A 26,306-nucleotide genomic window follows, 5' to 3' on the forward strand; every position below is an offset into this window, starting at 1 on the left:
ATTTCTTCTTGTTTGGATTTTAGCAAATTGTGTCTTTTGAGGAACTACTCTATTTCATCTAGGTTATCAAATTTGTGGGCATAGCGTTGTTCACAGTATTCTGTGACTATTCTTCTAATGTCCCAGGGATCTGTAGTGCTTTCTCCTCAGACTTCTGATAATAGTAATTTGTGTCCTCTTATTTTTTTTCTTAGCATGGCTAGTAGCTTACTGCTTTTATCGATCTTTTAAAATAAATAGCTTTTGGTTTCATTGATTTTTCTCTGTTGATTCTCTGTTTTCAATTTCATTGATTCTGCTTTAATTTTTATTATGTCTTTTTTTCTGCTTACTCTGGATTTAGTTTGTTTTTCTTTTTCTAGTTTTCTAAGGCAGAAACTTAGATTACTGATTTTACATATTTCTTTTTTTCTTTAAATAAAAATTGTATATATTTAAGATGTACAACATGATGTTTTGATGTATATATATATAGAGAGAGAAATAATTACCACAGACAAGCTAATTAACATATTCATCTCACACACTTAACTTTTTGTTTTTTGCTTTTTTGTTTTTGTGATAAGAGCATCTGAAACTACTCTCTTAGCAAATTTCCAGTATACAATATATTTATTAACTATGGTCACCATGCTGTACATTCGATTTCTGGAACTTACCTACCTTACATAATAGCAGCTTTGTACCTTTGACCAACATCTTTCTATTTCCTCCACCTCCCTGCTCCTGGTAACCACTAGTCTAGTCTCTGCTTCTATGAATTCACCTTTTTTAGATTCCATGTGTGAGATCATTCTGCATTTTTCTTTCTGTATCTGGCTTATTTCACTTAGCATAATGTCCTCCATGCTCATCCATGTTGTTGCAAAAGACAGGATGTCCTCCTTTAAGGCTGAAAAATATTACAATGTATATATATACCACAATTTCTTTATCCATTCATCTGTCAGCAAACACTTAGGTCTTCTTTTCTAATGTATGCATTCAATGCTATAAATTGCCCTCCAAGCACTGTTTTTGCTGCATCCATTTTTTTGTTTTTTGTTTTCTTGGTGTTTTTGAAACAGGAAACATTAACATAAATGAATGAGAAGCTCATTGAATGAGAAGCAGTTATGGACATATGTTGATGACAGGTCATATAAGAAACATTAGGATTGAAGAGATTGTGTTCTCTAAATTTTATTAACAGCCCAAACATGATCTAGTCAGTTATGTCTGTGACTAACAAGTGGATAGACAGATGTTTGTATCATTAAAGATTTATTTCTAGTGTCTTTGCATTCATAGATAGTGATGTATTGTTATAATTGAATGAATAAATAAAATCCTATCTTAATTCTTTAAAATAAGAGAAAACACAGATCATTGGAAGACCATGTTTTATGAGACAATGATAACTGTAAGTTTGGGTTTTTGCTACTGATGTTTTTAGAAAGAAAAAATTCCTATCCTACTCCCATTTTTGATAAGGGACATATAATTCATTGCATATAATAATATTTCTGTTCTGGATTACTGGCTGGTTTACCATTTTGACTTTCTTCATATAATGAGCATATGATTTAATCATTCCATGAGTAGTTAAGTAAATAAATAAATGAACATATAAAATTGAATCAAGCAGAGTCATCACTGAGAATGTGAAATAAGAATTTTTTTTTTTTGGTTGGAGTATAATTGCTTTACAATGGTGTGTTAGTTTCTGCTTTATAACAAAGTGAATCAGTTATACATATACATATGTTCCCATATCTCTTCCCTCTTGCATCTCCCTCCCTCCCACCCTCCCTATCCCACCCCTCTAGGTGGTCACAAAGCACCGAGCTGATCTCCTTGTGCTATGCGGCTGCTTCCCACTAGCTATCTATTTTACGTTTGGTAGTGTATATATGTCCATGCCACTCTCTCACTTTGTCCCAGCTTACCCTTCCCCCTCCCTGTATCCTCAAGTCCATTCTCTAGTAGGTCTGCATATTTATTCCCATCTTGTCCCTAGGTTCTTCATGACTTTTTTTTCTTTTTTTTTTTTTAGATTCTATATATATGTGTTAGCATATGGTATTTGTTTTTCTCTTTCTGACTTACTTCACTCTGTATGACAGTCTCTAGGTCCATCCACCTCACTACAAATAACTCAGTTTTGTTCTTTTTTATGGCTGAGTAATATTCTATTGTATATATGTGCCACATCTTCTTTACCCATTCATCTGATGATGGACACTTAGGTTGCTTCCATGTCCTGGCTATTGTAAATAGAGCTGCAATGAACATTTTGGTACATGACTCTTTTTGAATTATGGTTTTCTCAGGGTATAGGCCCAGTTGTGGGATTGCTGGGTCGTGTGGTAGTTCTATTTTTAGTTTTTTAAGGAACTTCCATACTGTTCTCCATAGTGGCTGTATCAATTTACATTCCCACCAACAGTGCAAGAGGGTTCCCTTTTCTCCACACCCTCTCCAGCATTTATTGTTTCTAGATTTTTTGATGATGGCCATTCTGACCGGTGTGAGATGATATCTTGTTGTAGTTTTGATTTGCATTTCTCTAATGATTAATGATGTTGAGCATTCTTTCATGTGTCTGTTGGCAATGTGTATATCTTCTTTGGAGAAATGTATATTTAGGTCTTATGCCCATTTTTGGATTGGGTTATTTGTTTTTTTGATATTGAGCTGCATGTAAATTTTGGAGATTAATCCTTTGTCAGTTGCTTCATTTGCAAATATTTTCTCCCTTTCTGAGGGTTGTCTTTTCGTCTTGTTTATGGTTTCCTTTGCTGTGCCAAAGCTTTGAAGTTTCATTAGGTCCCATTTGTTTATTTTTGTTTTTATTTCCATTTCTCTAGGAGGTGAGTCAAAAAAGATCTTGCTGTGATTTATGTCATAGAGTGTTCTGCCTATGTTTTCCTCTAAGAGTTTGATAGTGTCTGGCCTTACATTTAGGTCTTTAATCCATTTTGAGTTTATTTTTGAGGGTGGTGTTAGGGAGTGTTTTAATTTCATACTTTTACATGTACCTGTCCAGTTTTCCCAGCACCACTTATTGAAGAGGCTGTCTTTTCTCCACTGTATATGCTTGCCTCCTTTATCAAAGATAAGGTGACCATATGTGCGTGGGTTTATCTCTGGGCTTTCTATCCTGTTCCATTGATCTATATTTCTGTTTTTGTGCCAGTACCATACTGTCTTGATTATTGTAGCTTTGTAGTATAGTCTGAAGTCAGGGAGCCTGATTCCTCCAGCTCCATTTTTTGTTCTCAAGATTGCTTTGGCTATTGGGGGTCTTTTGTGTTTCCATAGAAATTGTGAAATTTTTTGTTCTATTTCTGTGAAAAATGCCAGTGGTAGTTTGATAGGGATTGCATTGAATCTGTAGATTGCTTTGGGTAGTAGAGTCATTGTCACAATGTTGATTCTTCCAATCCAAGAACATGGTATATCTCTCCATCTCTTTGTACCATCTTTAATTTCTTTCATCAGTGTCTTAAAATTTTCTGCATACAGGTCTTTTGTCTCCTTAGGTAGGTTTATTCCTAGATATTTTATTCTTTTTGTTGCAGTGGTAAATGGGAGTGTTTTCTTAATTTCACCTTCAGATTTTTCATCATTAGTGTATAGGAATGCAAGAGATTTCTGTGCATTAATTTTGTATCCTGCTACTTTACCAAATTCATTGATTAGCTCTAGTAGTTTTCTGGTAGCATCTTTAGGATTCTCTATGTATAGTATCATGTCATCTGCAAACAGTGACAGCTTTACTTCTTTTCCGATTTGGATTCCTTTTATTTCTTTTTCTTCTCTGAATGCTGTGGCTAAAACTTTCAAAACTATGTTGAATAATAGTGGTGAGAGTGGGCAACCTTGTCTTGTTCCTGATCTTAGTGGAAATGGTTTCAGTTTTTCACCATTGAGGACGATGTTGGCTGTGGGTTTCTCATATATGGCCTTTATTATGTTGAGGAAAGTTCCCTCTATGCCTACTTTCTGCAGGGGTTTTATCATAAATGGGTGTTGAATTTTGTTGAAAGCTTTCTCTGCATCTATTGAGATGATCATATGGTTTTTCTCCTTCAATTTGTTAATATGATGTATCACGTTGATTGATTTGCGTATATTGAAGAATACTTGCATTCCTGGGATAAACCCCACTTGATAATGGTGTATGATTCTTTTAATGTGCTGTTGGATTCTGTTTGCTCGTATTTTGTTGAGGATTTTTGCACCTATGTTCATCAGTGATATTGGCCTGTATTTTTCTTTCTTCGTGACATCTTTGTCTGGTTTTGGTATCAGGGTGATGGTGGCCTCATAGAATGAGTTTGGGAGTGTTCCTCCCTCTGCTATATTTTGGAGGAGTTTGAGAAGGATAGGTTTTAGCTCTTCTCTAAATGTTTGATAGAATTCACCTGTGAAGCCAACTGTTCCTGGGCTTTTGTTTGTTGGAAGATTTTTAGTCGCAGTTTCAATTTCAGTGCTTGTGATTGGTCTGTTCATATTTTCCATTTCTTCCTGGTTCGGTCTCGGCAGGTTGTGCATTTCTAAGAATTTGTCCATTTCTTACAGGTTGTCCATTTTATTGGTGTAGAGTTGCTTGTAGTAATCTCTCATGATCGGTTGTATTTCTACAGTGTCAGTGGTTACTTCTCCTTTTTCATTTCTAATTCTATTGATTTGAGTCTTCTCCCTTTTTTTCTTGATGAGTCTGGCTAATGGTTTATCAATTTTGTTTATCTTCTCAAAGAACCAGCTTTTAGTTTTATTGATCTTTGCTATTGTTTCCTTCATTTCCTTTTCATTTGTTTCTGATCTGATCTTTATGATTTCTTTCCTTCTGCTAACTTTGGGGTTTTTTTGTTCTTCTTTCTCTAATTGCTTTAGGTGCAAGGTTAGGTTGTTTATTTGAGATGTTTCCTGTTTCTTAAGGTAGGATTGTATTGCTATAAACTTCCCTCTTAGAACTGCTTTTGCTGCATCCTGTAGGTTTTGGGTCGTCGTGTCTCCATTGTCATTTGTTTCTAGGTATTTTTTGATTTCCCCTTTGATTTCTTCAGTGATCACTTTGTTATTAAGTAGTGTATTGTTTAGCCTCCATGTGTTTGTATTTTTTACAGATCTTTTCCTGTAATTGATATCTAGTCTCATAGCTTTGTGGTCGGAAAAGATACTTGATACGATTTCAATTTTCTTAAATTTACCAAGGCTTGATTTGTGACCCAAGATATGATCTATCCTGGAGAATGTTCCATGAGCACTTGAGAAAAATGTGTATTATGTTGTTTTTGGGTGGAATGTCCTATAAATATCAATTAAGTCCATATTGTTTAATGTATCACTTAAAGCTTGTGTTTCCTTATTTATTTTCATTTTGGATGATCTGTCCGTTAGTGAAAATGGGGTGTTAAAGTCCCCCTCTATGATTGTGTTACTGTCGCTTTCCCCTTTTATGGCTGTTTGTATTTGCCTTATGTATTGAGGTGCTCCTATGTTGGGTGCATAAATATTTACAATTGTTATATCTTCTTCTTGGATTGATCTCTTGATCATTATGTACTGTCCTTCTCTGTCTCTTGTAATAGTCTTTATTTTAAAGTCTATTTTGTCTGATATGAGAATTGCTACTCCAGCTTTCTTTTGATTTCCATTTGTATGGACTATCTTTTTCCATCCCCTCACTTTCAGTCTGTGTGTGTCCCTAGGTCTGAAGTGGGTCTCTTGTAGACAGCATATATATGGGTCTTGTTTTTGTATCCATTCAGCCAGTCTGTGTCTTTTGGTAGTAGCATTTAATGCTTTTACATTTAAGGTAATTATCGATATGTATGTTCCTATTCCCACTTTCTTAAATGTTTGGGTTTGTTATTGTAGGTGTTTTCCTTCTCTTGTGTTTCTTGCCTAGAGAAGTTCCTTTAGCATTTGTTGTAAAGCTGGTTTGGTGGTGCTGAACTCTCTCAGCTTTTGCTTGTCTGTAAAGGTTTTAATTTCTCCATCAAATCTGAATGAGATCCTTGCTGGGTAGAGTAATCTTGGTTGTAGGTTTTTCTCCTTCATCAGTTTAAATGTGTCCTGCCACTCCCTTCTGGCTTGCAGAGTTTCTGCTGAAAGTTCAGCTGTTAACCTTATGGGGATTCCCTTGTGTGTTATTTGTTTTTTTTCCCTTGCTGCTTTTAATATGTTTTCTTTATATTTAATTTTTGATAGTTTGATTAATATGTGTCTTGGCGTGTTTCTCTTTGGATTTATCTTGTATGGGACTCTCTGTGCTTCCAGGACTTGATTAACTATTTCCTTTCCCATATTAGGGAAGTTTTCAACTAAAATCTCTTCAAATATTTTCTCAATCCCTTTCTTTTTCTCTTCTTCTTCTGGGACCCCTATAATTCGAATGTTGGTGCGTTTAATGTTGTCCCAGAGGTCTCTGAGACTGTCCACAGTTCTTTTCATTCTTTTTTCTTTATTCTGCTCTGCAGTAGTTATTTCCACTATTTTATCTTCCAGGTCACTTATCCGTTCTTCTGCCTCAGTTATTCTGAGGCAGAAGAAGTTATTCTATTGATAGAATAGAAGTTATTCTATTGATCCCTTCTAGAGTATTTTAAATTTCATTTGTTGTGTTGTTCATCGTTGCTTGGTTCCTCTTTAGTTCTTCTACGTCCTTGTTAAATGTTTCTTGCATTTTGTCTATTCTATTTCCAAGATTTTGGATCATCTTTACTATCATTATTCTGAATTCTTTTTCAGGTAGACTGCCTATTTCCTCTTCATTTGTTCGGTCTGGTGGGTTTTTACCTTGCTCCTTCATCTGCTGTGTGTTTTTCTGTCTTCTCATTTTGCTTAACTTACTGTGTTTGGGGTCTCCTTTTCACAGGCTGCAGGTTCGTAGTTCCCGTTGTTTTTGGTATCTGTCCCCAGTGGCTAAGGTTGGTTCAGTGGGTTGTGTAGGCTTCCTGGTTGAGGGGACTAGTGCCTGTGTTCTGGTGGATGAGGCTGGATCTTGTCTTTCTGGTGGGCAGGTCCACGTCTGGTGGTGTGTTTTGGGGTGTCTGTGGCCTTATTATGATTTTAGGCAGCCTCTCTGCTAATGGATGGGGCTGTGTTCCTGTCTTGCTATTTGTTTGGCATGGGGTGTCCAGCACTGTAGCTTGCTGGTCGTTGAGTGAAGCTGGGTCTTGGTGTTGAGATGGAGACCTCTGGGAGATTTTCGCCATTTGGTATTCCATGGAGCTGGGAGGTCTCTTGTGGACCAGTGTCCTGAAGTTGGCTCTCCCACCTCAGAGGCACAGCCCTGATTCCTGGCTGGAGCACCAAGAGCGTTTCATCCACATGGCTCAGAATAAAAGGCAGAAAAAATAGAAAGAAAGAAAGAAAGAGAATAAAATAAAATAAAATAAAGTAAGATAAAATAAAATAAAGTTATTAAAATAAAAAATAAAAAATAATTATTAAGAAAAAAAAATTTTTTAAGTAAAAAAAAACAAAAACAAAAACAAAAAAAATGGACGGACAGAACCCTAGGACAAATGGTGAAAGCAAAGCTATACAGACAAAATCTCACACAGAAACATACACATACACACTCACAAAAAGAGGAAAAAATAATATATCTTGTTCCCAAAGTCCACCTCCTCAATTTGGGATGATTCGTTGTCTATTCAGGTATACCACAGATGCAGGTACATCAAGTTGATTGTGGAGATTTAATCCTCTGCTCCTGAGGCTGCTGGGAGAGATTTCCCTTTCTCTTCTTTGTTTGCACAGCTCCCAGGGTTCAACTTTGGATTTGGACCCGCCTCTGCGTTATGTCGCCTGAGGGCGTCTCTTCTTCGCTCAGACAGGACGGGTTTAAAGGTGCAGCTGCTTCAGGGGCTCTGGCTCACTCAGGCCGGGGGAGAGGGAGGGGTACGGATGCACGACGAGCCTGCGGCGGCAGAGGCTGGTGTGACGTTGCAGCAGCCTGAGGCGCACTGTGCGTTCTCCTGGTGAAGTTGTCCCTGGATCACGGGACCCTGGCAGTGGCGGGCTGCACCGGCTCCCGGGAGGGGTGGTGTGGAGAGTGACCTGTGCTCGCACACAGGCTTCTTGGTGGCGGCAGCAGCAGCCTTAGCATCCCATGCCCGTCTCTGGGGTCCGCACTGATAGCCGCGGCTCGCGCCCGTCTCTGGAGCTCGTTTAGGCGGCGCTCTGAATCCCCTCTCCTCGCGCGCTGGGAAACAAAGAGGGAAGAAAAAGTCTCTTGCCTCTTCGGCAGCTGCAGACCTTTTCCCGGACTCCCTCCCGGCTAGCTGTGGCGCACTAGCCCCTTCAGGCTGTGTTCACGCCGCCAACCCCAGTCCTCTCCCTGCGATCCGACCGAAGCCCCTAAGAATTTTTAAAAATGAGATTATGGGTGCTTTCTTTTTCTGTTTTTTTTGAACTGAAGTATAGTTGATATATAATACATAAAATTACAGGGGTACAATATAGTGGTTCACAATTTTTAAAGGTTATATACTCCATTTATAGTTACTATAAACTATTGACTATATTCCCTGTGTTATACAACACATCCTTATAGCTTATTTTATACCTAGTAGTTTGTACCTCGTAATTCCTTACCCCTATATTTCCCCTCCCCCTTTTCTCTCCCCACTGATAACCACTAGTTTGTTCTCTGTATCTGCTAGTCTGTTTCTTTTTTGTTATGTTCACTAGTTTGTTGTATTTGTTAGATTCATACTTTCTTTCTCTGTCTGACTTCACTTAATGTCCATATGATAAACTCTAGGTCCATCCATGTTGCTGCAAATGGCATTATTTCATTCTTTTTTATGGCTGAGTAGTATTCCATTACACACACACACACACACACACACACACACACACACACACACACCCCACATCTTCTTTATCCATTCATCTGTTCATGGACACTTAGGTTGCTTCCATATCTTGGCAATTGTAAATAATGCTGCTATGAACATTGGGGTGCATTTATCTTTTCAAATTCGTGGGTTTTTTTCTGAATATATACCCAGGAGGGGAATTGCTGGATTATAGGATAGTTCTATTTTTAGGTTTTTGAGAAACCTCCATACTGTTTTCCACATTTTACATTCCTACCAACAGTATATGAGCATTTCCTTTTCTCCACATCCTTGCCAACATTTGTTATTTGTGTTATGTTTCATGATGGCCATTCTGACAGGTGTGAGGTGGTATCTCATTGTGGTTTTGATTTGTATTTCCCTGATGATTAGCGATGTTGAGCATCTTCTCATGTGCCTCTTGGCTGCCTGCTTTTCCTCTTTGGAAGAATGCTTATTCAGTTCTTCTGCTCATTTTTAATCGTTTTTTTTTTTTTATGTTGAGTTGTATGAGCTGTTTGTATATGTTGGCTATTAACCCTTTATTGGATTTAAATGTACCCAAATAAAGATTTAAATGTACCTAATTCTGCAAAAGTAACATCCATTAAAATTGTCTTTTATTCTGTTAAAACTGTTAAACTATAAAGATATTTTTGATAAATATCTTTCTTATTCTTATGTGTGAATTCAACAGTGGCTATAACTAAAAGTATCTAAAAGTAAAAGTCGAATACTGGATTAATTAAAAAGGACCAAAGTTTATAACTACCTAGCTCCAAGTAACTAAAATACGCTTAAATTCTAGTTTAATTCTCCTTCTTCCTCCACAGAATGATCACAGGACAGCACACTTATTCATTTTCTAAGAAGCAAAATCTTGACAGTTAGCTCTGTGAGTTAAGAACCTAGAGAAAAATAAGTAAGTAAGACTTGAAGTTCCTATCCTTGGGTAGGATGATTTGTTCACAAATATTTAGTGGTATTTCAAAAGAGTCAATGTGTATAAAGGAAATAAAAATCCCCAATATGGACCAATGATGGGAATATGTTATGAATCAAAAATTATGTTTAGTCTAATTCAGCAGTCTAATTCAGTAGTTGTTTCGTTCATTTTTAGATCTACGTAATATTACATTATATGATCCTCCACAAATGACTTAAACATTCTCGTATTGATATAGCACTGACTGATAACTCTGTGGCAACCCACAAGCCCGTGGAAGACTCTGTGTTTGAGAAGTGATTAAAGATGGTGGTTTCATCACTTTTCATTGAACCATCGTTAAAACATGGGCAAACTAAATAAAAGAAACACCCAGAAGGACCAATGGTGAATGTGGATTTGGTATGAAGCATAGATGTTGATTGATCACACATGTTCTCTGAGGTCCATTATAAAAGGAGATTTTGTTCCTGGAGTTTTATGATCGTATTGTTATTCATGGATCAATTAATAAGTAAATACAGAAAGAACAACGTGTCTGGATCGATGATGAGTTCCATGGGGTATCTGAAACAGGAGTTTTGATTAAACCCATATGCACTTCTGAGGTCCATGGCAAAGAGACACATGGCTAAATTATTCCCTCTGTGGGAAATGAGCACATGGTACCTTGTATTTGTACTTTTGTGGTTCTTGGGGATGGATTGTATTTTTATTATAAAGTTGACCCATAAATAGGTAAAATGTATCAATAAATTAAAAAATATAATAAGTCATGTACCTATTATTAAGGAATGTAACGAAACATGGATTGTTATTAAAATCTAGCTGAGACTCTGACTCTTTACTATACATTAATAGTAGAGACTGTTACTGCTCTGGAAGGTGGTATATGTATGGTCATTTGTATATAACAGTTTTTGTTCTGTGTTGGTGGTGGGTTGCTCACTGGTTGTGGTATTAAGGAAATGCAAATGCATTTACTTGTATAAATACTTGTTTAAATAACCACGTAATTGAGAGCCAGAGACCACTGATGAGAATGTTTGGTAAGACAACACTTCTAATTAATCCAATCCTTTTTTTCATTGATTTTTGTTAAAACAATAAATAAAGAAGCAAGTCTGTTATTCTCAATGGCAATGACCATAGATAGACATAAATTTTGTTCAGTGTTCTTGTCTAGTGGATAAGATCACAGATACTGATATGTTTGTATAAGAGAAAGAAGGTATACTTTTATATCTCAATCTATTTTTAAGAAGTCAGCAAACCACAGACCAATTCAGAACACATGTTTTGATATCAGGATACTGATTCATCTTGTTTTCTGAGTCAGATATTCTAGGAAAAATTCTAAGCTCTTCTATTTTTTGAATGGTACACCTGAACCTTTCCAAGTTCCAGTAATTTGATTCTGGGTTAGTGTCTAACCATTTTGAGTTTTCTTTAGAAAAATAAAGACATGATAATATTATTCCCTGAAAAATAAAATAAATCAGTAGGTGAATGAATCCGTAAGTCCATATAGTGGAGGATTGGTGAGATTGTACCATGAAACATATTAAATATGTCCAATTCTGCAGAAGTAAGTCCAATAAGATGATCTTGGCTCTTCCTATGTAAGTAGCAGGTAAAGTCAGATATCTCTAATTGTAGTTTTAATTTTGTGTTGAATAATGAATTCAGTGGAATTCATATTATTTAATAGTAAAATTTAAGTAAGTAAATAAAGGAGTGCCATTCTTAGGAAAATGATGAGAATGTGTTATAACAATTTGAAAAAAGCTAACTCTATAGTTTTTAATAATAGGCTCTTTTTTTTCTTTATAGAATGAACACCACACATCTGATTTAATCATTCTCTAAAGGTGAAGACCCTTACTTCTGAGACTAAGGAGCTTAAAGACTGAACTAAGGAAACATCAATGTTGGTGTTCTAAGCTCCGATGGGGGTTATTAATGGGATCCCACTAAATTATTTCAATAAAATAAATAGTTAAATAGTACATGAAATTAAGGAATGCCAGTTACCAGCCCATGATTGGAATGTGTCATAAACTAACATTTATGATTAATTTGACTCGGCCCGACTAAGGACCATTACTAAAGTGATGGAGGGCATTTCACATATTTTCAGAGCAGTTTAACTTCCTACTTAATATTCTTGCCACATTTGCTGAATCCATTTCTTCATTGATTAAGACCTCAGTTGTTAACTCTTTGAGGCTGGAGTACTTTGGAAGATGGCAGATGTCATTTTTGTCAGTTGTGGGCTAAGATGATAGGTCTGTGGTTGTTGATTACACTAGCTTTAATGTAAGGCCAAATCAAGTGACAGAGTAGCAGGTGGGCACTAATCTTAAGAAAGGGATTGATATGAAGCAAGCATGCTGATTAACCCCTACATGTAAAACAGAGCCTCACAGTGAAATTGACTGAGTCTATTCGCTCTGCATGAACAGGGGCAATGAACAGATCTTGGTTGTATTTAAGGCTTTTGTTCTTAGTTTTGCGTCACCGAAGATTATTGATTGTATAATTATCCGTGAATTCATGAACGAGTGAATCAGTTCAAGAAGGCATAAGTGGATGAAGAAATAGAAAGACATGCCTGGGTCGATGTTGGGTATTGGTGGAGGTATCTGAGTCAATAACTTTGATTAAGCGCTCTGTGTAACTTTGAGGTCCACTATGGAAAGAGAACTAGTAAATATTCTCTGTAGACATTAACTAGTAGTAGAAGTTAGGAAAAGACAATAAACTTGTTCCTGGGCTTTTGTGGTTCATGGATATGGATTGTATTATTGCAAGTGAATCAGTGCACGAATAAAGAAAGAAATGTACATCTGAAAAACGAAGAGATCTGCTTATGGAACAATCAGTAGAGTGCAATAAAATAAGTATTAATATTAATACAATTCTGAAGTAAAATGAACAGGTTTAGTCTGTAATCCTCTTTCACATGGAACATATGAGTATCTGTGGTCAGGAGGCAATGTTTTGAGTTTTGGTAGTTTGCTATTTTTTAATTAGGAAAAGGAAAAGTGTTTGCATCAGTCAATAATCTATTAAATAACCAGGTACTTAACAGATGTTTATATTCGTGGAAATTTGTAATTGTTACAGATCTTAATCTTGGGCTAGGTGGTGGAGTTAATAATGTTTATTATATTATTCATAACTAAGAATTCAATACTGGATTAGTTAAAAATTACATTTTTGAGCCAAAGTTTATTGTTATCTAGTTCTGCCTGACTAACAATCATTAAAAAATTGAAATCTAGTCTAAATCTGCTTTTTTCCTCCCCAGAGTGAACACAGGACAGCTGATTTAATCACTTAATAAAGAATTGTTATCATAAGCAAGGAGCATAAAGTCTAATATAAGTAAGTCCCTTGGTTCACATTCTTTGTTTGAATGGTTTATTCATGAACGTTAGCTGAAGAATTCCAAAGTAATAATTATGTACTACATACATGAAATATATAAAACACTTCAAGTATGGACCAATGATGGGAATATGTTACAAACCCCAAATTATGTTTAATCTAAATCAGCACAACTGAGGTCATTTTAAAAGGAGATAGAAGTTATTTAATTTATTCTCCGAGCTGTTTAATATTATTTTCTATTTTCTACCATGGTTGATTTCACCATTTGCATATGGGTAGAGGGGCTGATGACTCTTTGTGGGCAGCCCAGAGGTGATTCAGATGGTGGTTTCATTATTTTTCATGGAACCATCTTTGACATACAGATGAATTAAATAAAAGAGGGCCACACAGGAAGCAATGCTGAATGTGGGTTTGATACAAAGCCGGGATGTTGACCCATCCACATGTGCAGGTTTGAGTTCCATTATAGAAGAAATGTCGTTTATTAGCTCTATAGGGTGAGAACCTAAAATTCAAGGATCCTGTTTTTGGAATTTTGTGATTGTATTATTATTTGTGCATCAGAAAGTTAATCAATAAATGAAAAAAAAATTTCTATCAAGGACCAGTGATGAATCTCATGGGGTTTCTGAAACAAGAATTTTGATTAAGCCCATCTGCAACTCTGAGGTCCAAAGCGAAGAGACATCTCATTATTCTCTTTGTGGGAAATGCACGTACAACACCTTATTCTCAGGCTTTTTGGTTTGGGGTGTGAATAGCGTTATTAGAATAAATTTAGCCTATGAATAAAGAAATATATCAGTGAATGAGGAATAAGAGAGATATATGTGTACTACTTTTTAAAGCATGTAATGAAACATTGATAATTACGAAAACAATTTTGAGATTTTTAGTCCCAGTAAATTAATAGTCAAGGCTCTTATCATTTTTGTAAGGAGCATATGGTCATTTGCACACAAAACTCAATGTTTTTGTTTTGTGTGGAGGCGAGTTGCCAATCGATCATTTTATTAAGGAAAGAGAAATACATTTACATAAATAGTTGATTGAATAAACTGTGTAATTGGGAGGGAAAGCATGGAATGATGATGAGACTCTTATTCAACCACATTTGTGATTAATTCAATCTTTTTATGCAATTTTATGTTGCATACAAACAAACTTAAATTAAAGTAACCAGTTTGCTATTCTTTTGGGTAATGACATTAGGACAAATGTAAATATTATTCAAGGTGCTTATCCAGTGTGGGTGGGTCACAGATATTGAAGTTTAATTATAAGTGAACAAATGTATACCTTTGTATCTCAATCAATTTTTCAAAACTGTCAGCCAGTATTGCCTCAATGGAAAGCATGCAATGGGATGTAAAGATTGTGATTCATCATGTTTTACACAACTGATGTCCACAGGAAGATAAAGAGTCATAGGCCTTTCCAATGGTGTACATAGACATTTGTAAATAATAGTGTTTCAGTTCTGGTTTGATGATTGTTTAAGCTTTTTGGAATTCTTTTAGAAAAATAAAGGGATGGTCTTATTATTCCATGAGTAATTAAATAAAGGAATTAGTGAGTGAATTAATAAATATATTAAGTAGGGTAAAGCTTGGACCATTGGTGAGATTGTGCCATGAGTTGAATCTCCCATGTATCCAATGCCACACAAATAAAGTTCAATAAAAAAGATGATCTTGGCTCTTCGTGGGTAGTAAGTAGGGAGACATATTCTTAATAATTATAGTTATTTTTCTTCTATTTAATGCTAGATCCAGTGGTGTTCATCGTATTATTTAAAATTAAAAAATTGCACAAGTTAATAAATATAAAGTAGAGCTCTCTCTTTCCAAATGTTGAGAATAGAAAGCAAACCAAGGATTATTGTTACCTGATTATTGATTTTAAAAAATGGGTAATTGTAGATTGATTCTTTTTAAAATTTGCTTTTTACTGCTCAGAATGAACAACTCTACCATATTTGATTATTAGCCCATGGCAAAGATCTTGAGTTTTACCTCTTTGGATAAAGAGAGAAGAGATCTATGTAAGTGATAAAGTTCATGTTCTACTTGGGGGGCTTGGTCATGGGTATCCACTGAGATGTTTTGAAGGAATAAATGGCTACATACACAAACAATTCAAGATGGTCATGCATTGACCAATGATTAAAATGTGTTAGGAATTCAGAATTTTGATTACTCCATTTCAGCATTTCAGCATGACTGAATTTATTAGGACAACAAGATGAAAGGCATTTCACTCATTTTCAGAAAATTTTAATATTCCGTTTAATTTTTTTACCACAGTGGATATAAACTTCTCCATTGGTATTGTTATAGACTGTGAACCCACTGAGGAGGAGAATATACAAAAATGGAAAATTTTGCATTTTTCTTAGTAGTGGTATAAAATGGAAGTTCATTGTTCATCTTTAAAATATGGATGTTAAGTGAAAGAGGTCCAAGCATGGACGAATGGCTAATATGGAACTGATATGATGCAAGGAAATGGATTTACTCATATTTTCAATGCTGGGCTGCATTGCACAAAGAGAGCTACTTCTCTAGCTCTGTAGGAAGTGAATGTTCACAGACATATTCATATCTTAATGAATATCTTAATGGACATTGACTGTATTATTATTAATGAATCAATGAATAAGTCAAGAACAATATATCAAACAAAGGCACAGAATACCAACTCTGGATCGATGATGAGTATGCGTGGGGCATCTGAATAACATTTTGATTAAACCCAGTCTGTAACTCTGAGGTCCGTTGCATCTTTGGGAAATGTGCTTACAGAGGAAGTCAGAAATATTCAAGGATTGTGTTCTTGACCTTTTGTTGTTTATGAATGTGTATTGTATTATTGTAAGTAAATAAATGTATGAATAAATAAAGTATAAAGAGGAGGGCTACACCTTGTCCAATTATGAAAGGAGCTTATGAACCAAAAATTATTGTTAATACATTTCTGAAAATTTGAGTTCAATAAAATAGACCAAGGCTACTCCTCCTTTGGGAGCATAGATATATGTGAACGTCAATGTTGTTCTTGGTTGGTGGTGAGTTTCTGGTTGTATGTCTTACTTTAAGAATATTTACATAACTGTACAATAATAATACTTAATAAATATATTCAATAGTAATATAACAAATCATGATAAACATATTAATATAACATTTAATAAGTAGTAGTTTAATATAATCAATAATGAAAAATAAAATACAAATGATTAGATAGTTATTGAAACATACAAAAGGTCTAAGCATGAGATTTGAGAATATGCTAATTATGAACCCTCTTGTGTTCATTGATTTTTATTTTTAAAAAAGTAAATGCATGTTGATGATTTTTGTGAGTAATCATCAAATGGATAGATTTAGTGTCTCTCAGCATTTTTGTCAAGTGTTCTTAGGCTTCACCAATATTGGTGCTATTATTATAAGTGAGTAAAAGCATAATTTCATATCTCAATCTATTATTTAGAAGAGTACAAACTGTGGGCCAGTTAGGAGCATATGTAATATGTGAAGGAGCATGATTAATCCTGTTTTATTGCCTAGAAATCCACTTAAATAAAAAAGATCTGAGCCCCTCCATCTTTAAGAAGAATCATATAGACCCCACTCTCTAAACACATCTTGCTGTTAACATTTAAATTCAAACAGCCAAAAATAAAAATTTAGTTCCTTAGTAACACTAGGCACATTTCAAGCTATAAGTGGCCAGTGGCTACCATTTTGGTCATTGCTGATAGAGAAAGTTGCATGTAATAGTATTTAGTTTTGAATAGCAGATGGCTCTATCAGTTTGTATTTCCTTTCAAAAAAAAAAAAGTCTAGATAATTAAATTATGCTTAGAATTATTAAATAAATGAGTGAATAAATTAATCAATAAGTACATGAGTTAAAGTATATGGCACCAAGGGGTCAGATTGTTTTTTGAAATAAGAATTTAAATTCATCACATTTTGCAGAAGTTTTCCCCATTAAAAAAATTATGTGGCCTTTTTGCGATTAGGTAGGGGTATAGACAAATATTAATAATAGTTATAGTTCTTATATTGGGTGATAGATTAAAACATCTTCATAAAAACATTTAAAAAGTCTTCATTATTTTATTTCACACTAAAAATTAAGTCAATAGATGAAAAGGATACCACTGTTGGATGGATTGATGAAAATGTGACACAAACCAATGTTTCTGGTTAATCTAGTAATGCAGAACTAACTTCTATTTTAAAAATCTAAGTTTACACTTTTCATTCTTTTAAAAATCTGCCTTTTCCTTCTGAATGAACACTCCACGTTGGATTCAGTCATTGTCCAATGATGAAGATCTTAGCTGTTACTTCTGTAGGTAAGGAGCAATGTAAGTAACAATCAAAGTTTCTTTTTTTTGTTTGTATGGTTTGTTCATGTGTGGTCACTGAGGTGGTTCAAGAGAACAAAAGGCTGTATACATAAAAACCAAATCCAGGAACACCAAGTATGGACCAATAGTGAAGAATGTGTTATGGGCCAAGGAGTAGAATTAACACATTTCAGCACCTCTGAGATTCATTTTAAAAAGAAATGAAAGGCATTTAATTAATTTTCAGAACCATTTGCTATTTCATATTATTTCTGCACTGCAGTTGGTTTAAGCATTTCCATATTGTTAGAGATCCAGCCTATTAATTGTTTAGAGGACACTCTTAGAAGGTGGAACTTATTGTGTGTGTTCTAGATGTAGGGTACCATTGTGGTTTTTGGATGTTCACTACAGCATGTTTAAAATTGGGTGAATTAAATCAACATGGCCCAATGATGGGTCATTTTTTGTGATGGTACTGAGATGAAACAAGGCTACACTTAGATCTAGTCTGAAAGCTCTGTCAGAAATCAGTCTAGAGACAATTATCATAGTTATATCAAGGATCCTGTTCTTGGGAGTCTGTGACTCATGGGAAAATGAAGGTATAAATAACAGAAAAAGAGTGCCAAGCCTGGACCAATGATGAGATTGGAGGGTGTCTGAATCAAAACTTTTGATTAAAGCCATCTGTAACTCTGAGGTCCATCATTTAAAAGTGGCCTTCTCTTTTTTTTCCTTTATGGAAATGAGTGTATAGCAGAAGTTCAGAATATTCAGGTGTCATGATCACAGGCGTCCACACCTTCTGGGTATAGATTGATTTTCATAAGTAAATCAATGCATGAATAAATGAAGAAATGTGAAGATGGGTAAATATAAAGGAAGCTGGGCCTGGACCAGTTATGAGAGTATATAATGAAACATGGATTATTGTTATATGTTTCCGTAGCACTAAATTCCAGTGAAATATATACATAAAGGCTGTTTGCCCTCTTTTGGAAGGAATATGTATACAGATGTATGTAAGATTCAGAATTATTGTTTGATGTAGGTGATTGTTTGCTGGTTGGTTGTTTTTACTTAGAGAAGGGAAAAATTACATAAATAAATGCTTATTAAATAATTATTTAATTGAAAAAAGAATGAGCAAAGCTCATCTTCAGAATGTGCCTTATGAAAAGAGTTATTATTAGTCCAACTCTGTTCACTGAGTTTTATTAAAAACAATAAAAGCATCTAGTTTTTAAATCTCTGTGTAGTGAAATAGACATATGGCAACAATAAATATTATTCAAGTTTCCTATCTAATGTTAGTTAATTCCTAGATATTGATGTATTCTTACATGTAAATAGATGAAGTCCTAATCACAGTCAACAGTCTAAAAGGAGGCAAACATGGCTCAGTAAGAAGCAAGAATAATGACTAATCTTTTTGTATACTACTAATCCTCTCTTCCTAGTTTAGGTATGAACATATAGACATGTACATGAAGATCATTTCTATTCTGGGTTGTTCATGGGTTTATCACTTTGTGTGTGCGTGTGTTTGTATATTTGAATATATGATCGAGTATTCCATGAATAAGTCCATAAATGAATAAATAAAACAATGAACAATTGAATTAAAATATGAGTAGGGTCAAGCATAGACCTTGGTCAGACTATGCCATGAATCACAGATTTTAAATTCAACCATTTCTATACAAATTGAGACCATTAAAAAAAGATTATCTAGGCTCTTACCTATGTGGGTAGGGGTCTATAGACAGATATGAGCAATAGTCATAGTTCTTATTTTTGAGTGATGAATTCAACAGTGTTCATTATATTATTTAAAAGTAATAGTTAAATCAAGTAATAAAAAGGAGTGCTGTTCTCAGGTCAGTGATGAAAATGACACTTGAATCAACTTAATGATTAACCTAGTACCACGCAACTAATGTCCTTTTAAATCAATCTAATTCTCAACTGTTCATTCTTTTGAACATTGGCATTTAACTCCACAGAATGAAGACCATGGCTGCTTTAATCAGTCTGTTTTGAGGAAGATCTTGACTGTTACCTTTGTGGGTAAGGATTCTAATGACTAAAATAAAATAATAATAGTCAAAAGATCTTGTCAAAAGATCTTGGAGTGAAGTTTTCATTAGTGTTTGTTGAATTATTTAGATTAGGAAGATGCAAGAGAGCTGGAAGAGGAAGCATACAAAGCAAGGATGATAATTGATCCATACATACCTCAATGAGGGCCACTACAAAAAGAGATCTCATCTATTGAGAAAGATCTAGTTTATGGGAAAAGAGCCTATACACAGATGTTGGTCATATTCAAGGGTCTTGTTCTTGGCTTTTTTAAAATTCATGGATATTGATGTTATTACTCTTGGTGGATCAATGAACAACGGTATAAATGAAGAAAAAGATTGCTTAGCCTGGATCGATGATGAGTACCCTGGGGTGTCTGAAGTCAAGGACTTTGATTAAACCCTATAACTCTGAGGTCCATTACAAAAAGATTCATTCCTCTTTGTTATCTCTACAGGAAATGAACTTGTTCAAGGAGTTAAAAATATTCAAGAGTTTGTTCTTGTGCTTGGGTTTCTGAGTATTGTATTTTCAGTAAATCAATGCATGAATAAATTGAGAAAGTATAAATGAATAAGGACAAAATGGTTTATTCCTGGTCCAAATATGGGAGAATGTAATGTAATATATGTAATATAAAAATCATTATTAATACATTTCTGAAGCACTGAGTTCCAGTAAAATAAATTGATTATAGCTGACCATTTTGAGTAAAGAGCATTTCAATAAATGGGTGTAAGAGCTCATGCTGTTTTTCTGGGTTGGGTTGTTGGTTTTTGTTTTATTAAGATAAGGGCAAAACATTTACTTAAATTAATTATTGATTAAATAAGTACGTAATTGAGAGTGGGCTTATACTTGGACCTATGTTGAGAATGTCACATGACCAGTTATGATTAATTCAATGATCTTCTACTTTTTAATTAAAAAAAAGAACAAGAAAAAATTATCTGATCTTTTTTCTGTGCCTAATGAGCATATGGACAGGCGTTAATATTGTTCTGTTTCTGTGGAGTCACAAGTATTAATGTTATTATTATAAACGTATCAAGGAATAAGTTAATATTTTAATCAGTTCCTTGAAAGAAGGTAACGCATGGCCCAGTGAGGACCATGTGTTATGAAACAAGGAGAGTGATTAATCCAGTTCTAACAATTGCTCTCTAGATAAAAAAACTAGACCTAGGCTCTTAATTTTTGAAATGGTCAATATATTTAGAGAGGATTTCTCTTCCTGGCTTGTTGGTGCAATTACTTTAAAAAAAATGGAAGATAAAATGACTCCATGTATAGCTATATACATACATACATATATAAAGGTGGGACAAGCATAGACAGTTGCTGAGAATGTGCTTGAATCTAAGACTCAGATTAACCAAATTCTCTCCAAGAAAGGTTCATTTAGAAAGTTGTTATAGCTCTTACCTGACTGGGTAGGGGACACACAAGCAGACATGTGTAATAGTCATAGTTCTTATTCTTTTGTCTGGTGTTGCTTTCAGAGGTGTTCATTATATTCGTTACATTTAATACTTGATTCAATCAATCAAGCAATATACCATGAAGAGTTTTAATATACAACAAGCACTAAGGTTTATTCCTCATCAGTTGTTGACTTGGAGTCAACTAGAAAAATCTGAATCTAGCCTCTCCTAACTATCTATCTATCTATCTATCTACCTAATCTAATCTGTCTATTTTCATATTTGCTTTGTACTCTACAGAATGGTTGCGCAATGATTCAATTAAGGACTATAGAAACTTATGTAAGTAACAGTCAAAGTAATTGCTTCTGGTTTGGTGGTTTGTCATGGGTGTTAACTCTGTTATTGGAAGGGAATAAATGGCTACATGTACAAATTAAATGAATGGAGATCATGTGTGGGCCAATTCAGTACATCTGTGGTCAATTAAGGAGAAAAAAGAAAGACCATTTTATTTATTTTCACAGTTAATTATTCAATTAATTAATTAATGTACAATGTATTATCAATTTTAATTTGAGCCACAGTTGATTTAAACCTCCCTCTATAAAGACATGGTTTTGTCACATTCAAACAGTAAAATGGGGTCAATATAAAGTATTGTATTAATTAATCTATATAGAAAACATTGTGGCCAATTAATGAAAAAAATATATATTGTCAGTGGGAAGTAAGTCTATAGAGAAATGTTAGAGATATTCAAGGATCTTGTTTCAAGTTTTTATGACCTCCAGGCATTTATTTTATTATTATTAGTGAATTGATTACTTAATCAATAAAAACATGCAGACATGATTGAAGATAATGAGGGCCAATCCTGGACCAATGGTGATGCTGGTGGGGTATGAGTCATGGATGATGAGTACTTGTCTGGAACTCTGAGGTCCAACCCAGTAAGAAATCTAGTCTATACCATACGTCCGTTAGAAATTATCCTGTGGACATATGTTAGGAATATTCAAGGATCTTGTTCTTAGTTTTTGTTATGGAATTTGATTCTGTTATTATAGGTGGATCAACGAAAGAATCAATCAGTAAATACAGTTGACCCTTGAACAACATGGTGTAACCCCATGCAGTCGAAAGTCCTTGTAAGGCTATCTCTGCTTCAGAAGCAAAGGAATTGATAAATGACTCACCCAAGGCCAGGAATCTTAAATAGTTTGGATAGAATCAGGACTCAAACCCTGGTTCTTTTGATACCACATGTTGTGATCTCTAATCAAACACAAATTTTTCCCACACTTAGTTGATTTAAAGATCCCTAAAATGAAAATACAGGTACTATATTTATTGAAAAAAATCCATGTACAAATGGACCCATGCAGTTCAAACCCCATGTTGTTCAAGGGTCAACTGTATACAAATAACTAAAGAGGGTGAAGCATTGTCCAATTATGATAATATGTCATGAAGAGAATCTCTTAATATATGTTCAAAACACTGATTCAATTAAGAAGGACATGGTTTTATGTTATTTCTTTGGCTAATGGTTCTATAGAAAGTACAAGTAATAATTATTATTCCTATTCTGGCTCAGTGGCAAGTTTGATATTTTCTTGAGGGAAATATCAAAAAATATTACCCCCAATTAATGAATACCTAAATTACTGATGTAATGAAAGGTGAAATACAGGGATTAATGAAGATAATATCTCAGTTTTTTTTTCATCTTCTCTGCTTTGTACTTCTTAGAGTGGGCGCACCAAGCCAACTTAAACACCTTGCATGATCATGAGCTCTAAGTGTAAGAAATAGTCAAAGTTCTTGTCTTGTTTTTGGTGGTTTGTTTAGGATGTTAACTGTAATATTAAAAAAATAGTTAAATATAATTAAAAAGGCCAACCATGGCCCCCTAATAAATATGGAACTGACATGAAACATTATATTGATGAATCAATATTTGCAACCACGTAGGTGATTAGCGAAATGTAAATTCAAGGAGGCAAATGATTCTATAGAGAGATGTTAGAGATTCTTTTTTTTTTGAATTTTATTTAATTAATTAATTTTTTATACAGCAGGTTCTTATTAGTTATCTATTTTATACATATTAGTCTATACATGTCAATCCCAATCTCCCAATTCATCCTCCCCCCCCCCCCCCCCGCCCCACCACGCTTTCCCTCCTTGGTGTCCATATGTTTGCAGAGATTCTTGAAGGTCTTATTTTCAAGTTTTTTTTGACTCATAGATATTTATTTTACAATTGTTGCTTTATCGATAAGTTAATCGGTAAAGAAATGTAGAAGTGAATGAAGAAAAAGTGGGCTGAGCCTGGACCAATGATGACCACTGGTAGCGTATGAGTCATGGATGGTGAATACTATGTGTCAAGAACTCTGAGGTCCATCACGATAAGAGATCTAGTCTATTTCCTCTGTTGGAAATTGCCGTATTCACAGATGTTAGTAATATACAAGGATTGTGTTCTTGGTTTTTGTGTTCAAGAACTTTGATTTTATTAGTATAAACAGATAAATGAAAGAATCAGTCAATATAAACAAATAAATATGAATAAGTGAAGCATTGTAAATTATGAAAATTAATAAATCCCTAAGAGGCTGAATAGCTGAAATGTGGAGAGCAAAGTCAATGCAGATAAGGTCTCAATTTTTTAAAATTACCTTCTGTGCTTTGTACTTCTCAGCATGGATGCGTTGGAGCTGATTTGAGGATTCATCTAAGGTCACAAGATGTCTGGTTGTCTCTGTGTTTGGCACATAGAAACAAATGTGAGTTTTTATGGGTAAACACTCTGTATTTGAAAAGTATGAAATATAAACAAAGAATGCCAGACATGGTCCATTGATTAATAATGCAGCATTATATTGATTAATTCCTTTATGAAACTTTGAGGGTGATTAATGAAAGAGATATATCAGTGTAGTAAACGATTCTATAGACAGAAGTAAAACTATTCAAGGCCTATGTTCTAGGTTTTTTGTGCTTCATAGGTATTCATTTTATTCCTATTAGATAATTTGTTGAATTAATTACTAAACAAAGGTAGACGAGAGTGGGGAAAAAAAAAGGCCAGGCCTGGGCCAATGATGACCACTGGTGGCGTATGCATCGTGCATGATGAATATGTGTCTGGAACTCTGAGGTCCAACATAAAAAAGAAATCTAGTTTATTGCCTCTGTTGGAAATGATCCTATAGACAGATTTAGGATTTATTTTATAAAGCTCATGCTCAGGGATCTTTGTGTTTATGGATTTTGATTCTATTATAATAAATGAATCAATAAAGAATCAATGTGCAGATGTAAATGAATAAGATGAAGAGGGTGAAGCATCGTCCAATTATGAAGAAATTTAAGGCTAGAGATAATATTAATAAATATGGAAACACTAAGTCAGTTAAGAAATAAATGGTTCAAGGGTGTTTCCTCTAGCTAAGGATGTTATAGATAATATAAATAATGGCCAGTATTTATTCTGGGTTAGTAGAAGGTTCAATGTGGTTTGTTTTCTTAGGAAAAAGTTATATATTACCCAATTCATATACAACATAATCACTGAAAATTAAATGTAGATACAAAGATCAGTAGAGGAAACATCTCAATCATGTTATCATCTACTCTGCTTTCTATGCTTTAGAATGGACACGCTTTAGCTGATTTAAACATATGTCTTGGTCAACAATCTCTGAATTTGCCTGTACATGGAAACCAACATGAGTAATAGTCAGTGGTCTCATCTTACTGTGGGTAGTTTGTTTAGGGTATTCTCTGAAATATTAAAAATAATATTCACTATAAGAAAAAATACTAACCATGGTCCAGTGATTAAATTGGAAATGTATGAATCATTGTTGATTAATCTATCTTTAGAATAATGAGGGTGATTAATGAAAGAAGTGTACTCAATTAGGCAGTGGTTCTAAAGAAAATTATAAAGATACTGAAGGCTCTTGTCCTTGAGCTTTTGTGATTCATAGATATTTATTTAATTACCATTAGTAAATTGATAAATTAATCAGTAAACAGAAGTAGATGGGAGTAAGAAAAAGAGTCGCAAACCTGGACCAATGATGACATCTGGTGGCGTAGGAGTCATATACGATGAATACCACGTGTCTGGAAGTCTGAGGTCCAACACAAAACAAAATCTAGTCTGTTTCCTCTCTTGCAAATCATCCCTATAAACAAGGATATTGTTCTTCTAATTTTGGATCCATGAATTTCTATGTTATTAATATAAATAGATCAATGATAGAACCAATAAACAAAGTATAACTAAATAAAAACAAGAATGAAGCCTTATCAACCATAAGTATATGTGGTGAGGCAAGAAGTATTATTAATATAAATTGAAGAAACTGATGCATATTAATAAATGGATGGACCAAGGGTGTTCGCTCTTTTTCTAAGGATCATATCATTATATTCATATTTATGCTTATATATGTGTATAAATCATGGAAAATAATAAATACCTTTGTGACTGAGTAAATGAAATGAGGAAAACAAGGACCAATTTAGAGAAAGTCTCAATTTTTTTCTATCATCTACTCTGCTCTGTACTCCTCAGAATGGATGCACGCTAGTGGATTTAAGCATCTTTCATGGTCACGTGCTCTATAGACCAATGTGAGTAATGCAGTAAGCACATTCATGTCTTTGAGAGCTTCTTTTTTTCCTCAAATATTCACTGTATTGTTAGAAGTGTGGAATAGAATTAATATTAGTAATAATGAGTTAATCAATGAACTTATGCAGATGAGAATGAAGAAATAGAGGCCCATGTATGGACCAATGATGATGACTGATATCGTATGAGTCATGGATGATGAATACTACGTGTCTGAAACTCAGGTTCAGTCAAAAAAGAAATATAATCTGTTGCCTCTACTTGGTATTACACCATAGACAAATATTAGGAAAATAAAAGAGCAATTTTCTTGGTTTGTGTTCATGAATTTTGATTTTACTTTAAAAAAAATAGCCCAAAGAAATAAGTATAAGTATAAATAAGTTAAGATGAAGAGGTTGAAGCATATTCACTCTTAATATATGTGGTAAGGCAATAAAAACTATTAATATTGATTGAAAATACTGAAGTTCATTAGGAAATGTAAATGGTGCAAATGTCATACTTCTTTGGCTAAGAATGATGTAGACAATGAATAACAGGCAAAGTTCTTATTCTATGGTAGTACCAGGTTTGATATTGTTCTTTT

At 34.3% G+C, this 26,306-nt stretch overlaps 1 long non-coding RNA gene, 10 other non-coding genes and 1 pseudogene across 11 annotated transcripts; all 12 read left to right on the top strand.

Moving 5' to 3' along the window:
• Positions 1-9,663: 9,663 nt before the first annotated feature.
• Positions 9,664-24,801, top strand: LOC118890750. The gene is made up of 9 exons (XR_005018820.1): positions 9,664-9,765; positions 11,623-11,660; positions 13,103-13,179; positions 15,147-15,232; positions 17,514-17,566; positions 19,558-19,621; positions 21,361-21,402; positions 23,771-23,855; positions 24,725-24,801. It is a non-coding gene; the product is annotated as an uncharacterized LOC118890750 (long non-coding RNA).
• Positions 10,329-10,403, top strand: LOC118891532. The gene has a single exon (XR_005019090.1). It is a non-coding gene; the product is annotated as a small nucleolar RNA SNORD113/SNORD114 family (small nucleolar RNA).
• LOC118891527 lies at positions 12,405-12,482 on the top strand (annotated as a pseudogene).
• Positions 13,789-13,863, top strand: LOC118891523. The gene has a single exon (XR_005019085.1). It is a non-coding gene; the product is annotated as a small nucleolar RNA SNORD113/SNORD114 family (small nucleolar RNA).
• LOC118891514 lies at positions 15,892-15,966 on the top strand. Its single transcript, XR_005019077.1, has one exon. It is a non-coding gene; the product is annotated as a small nucleolar RNA SNORD113/SNORD114 family (small nucleolar RNA).
• LOC118891505 lies at positions 18,184-18,257 on the top strand. Its single transcript, XR_005019070.1, has one exon. It is a non-coding gene; the product is annotated as a small nucleolar RNA SNORD113/SNORD114 family (small nucleolar RNA).
• LOC118891515 lies at positions 19,985-20,057 on the top strand. The gene has a single exon (XR_005019078.1). It is a non-coding gene; the product is annotated as a small nucleolar RNA SNORD113/SNORD114 family (small nucleolar RNA).
• LOC118891484 lies at positions 21,939-22,009 on the top strand. The gene has a single exon (XR_005019052.1). It is a non-coding gene; the product is annotated as a small nucleolar RNA SNORD113/SNORD114 family (small nucleolar RNA).
• On the top strand, positions 23,399-23,473 carry LOC118891463. Its single transcript, XR_005019033.1, has one exon. It is a non-coding gene; the product is annotated as a small nucleolar RNA SNORD113/SNORD114 family (small nucleolar RNA).
• LOC118891466 lies at positions 24,164-24,235 on the top strand. The gene has a single exon (XR_005019036.1). It is a non-coding gene; the product is annotated as a small nucleolar RNA SNORD113/SNORD114 family (small nucleolar RNA).
• Positions 24,802-25,147: 346 nt separating the features above from the next.
• LOC118891462 lies at positions 25,148-25,222 on the top strand. Its single transcript, XR_005019032.1, has one exon. It is a non-coding gene; the product is annotated as a small nucleolar RNA SNORD113/SNORD114 family (small nucleolar RNA).
• Positions 25,223-25,874: 652 nt separating this feature from the next.
• LOC118891497 lies at positions 25,875-25,947 on the top strand. The gene has a single exon (XR_005019064.1). It is a non-coding gene; the product is annotated as a small nucleolar RNA SNORD113/SNORD114 family (small nucleolar RNA).
• Positions 25,948-26,306: the final 359 nt, after the last annotated feature.

This window comes from Balaenoptera musculus, chromosome 2 (assembly GCF_009873245.2).
Source record: "Balaenoptera musculus isolate JJ_BM4_2016_0621 chromosome 2, mBalMus1.pri.v3, whole genome shotgun sequence".
In the NCBI taxonomy this organism is placed as follows: domain Eukaryota; kingdom Metazoa; phylum Chordata; class Mammalia; order Artiodactyla; family Balaenopteridae; genus Balaenoptera; species Balaenoptera musculus.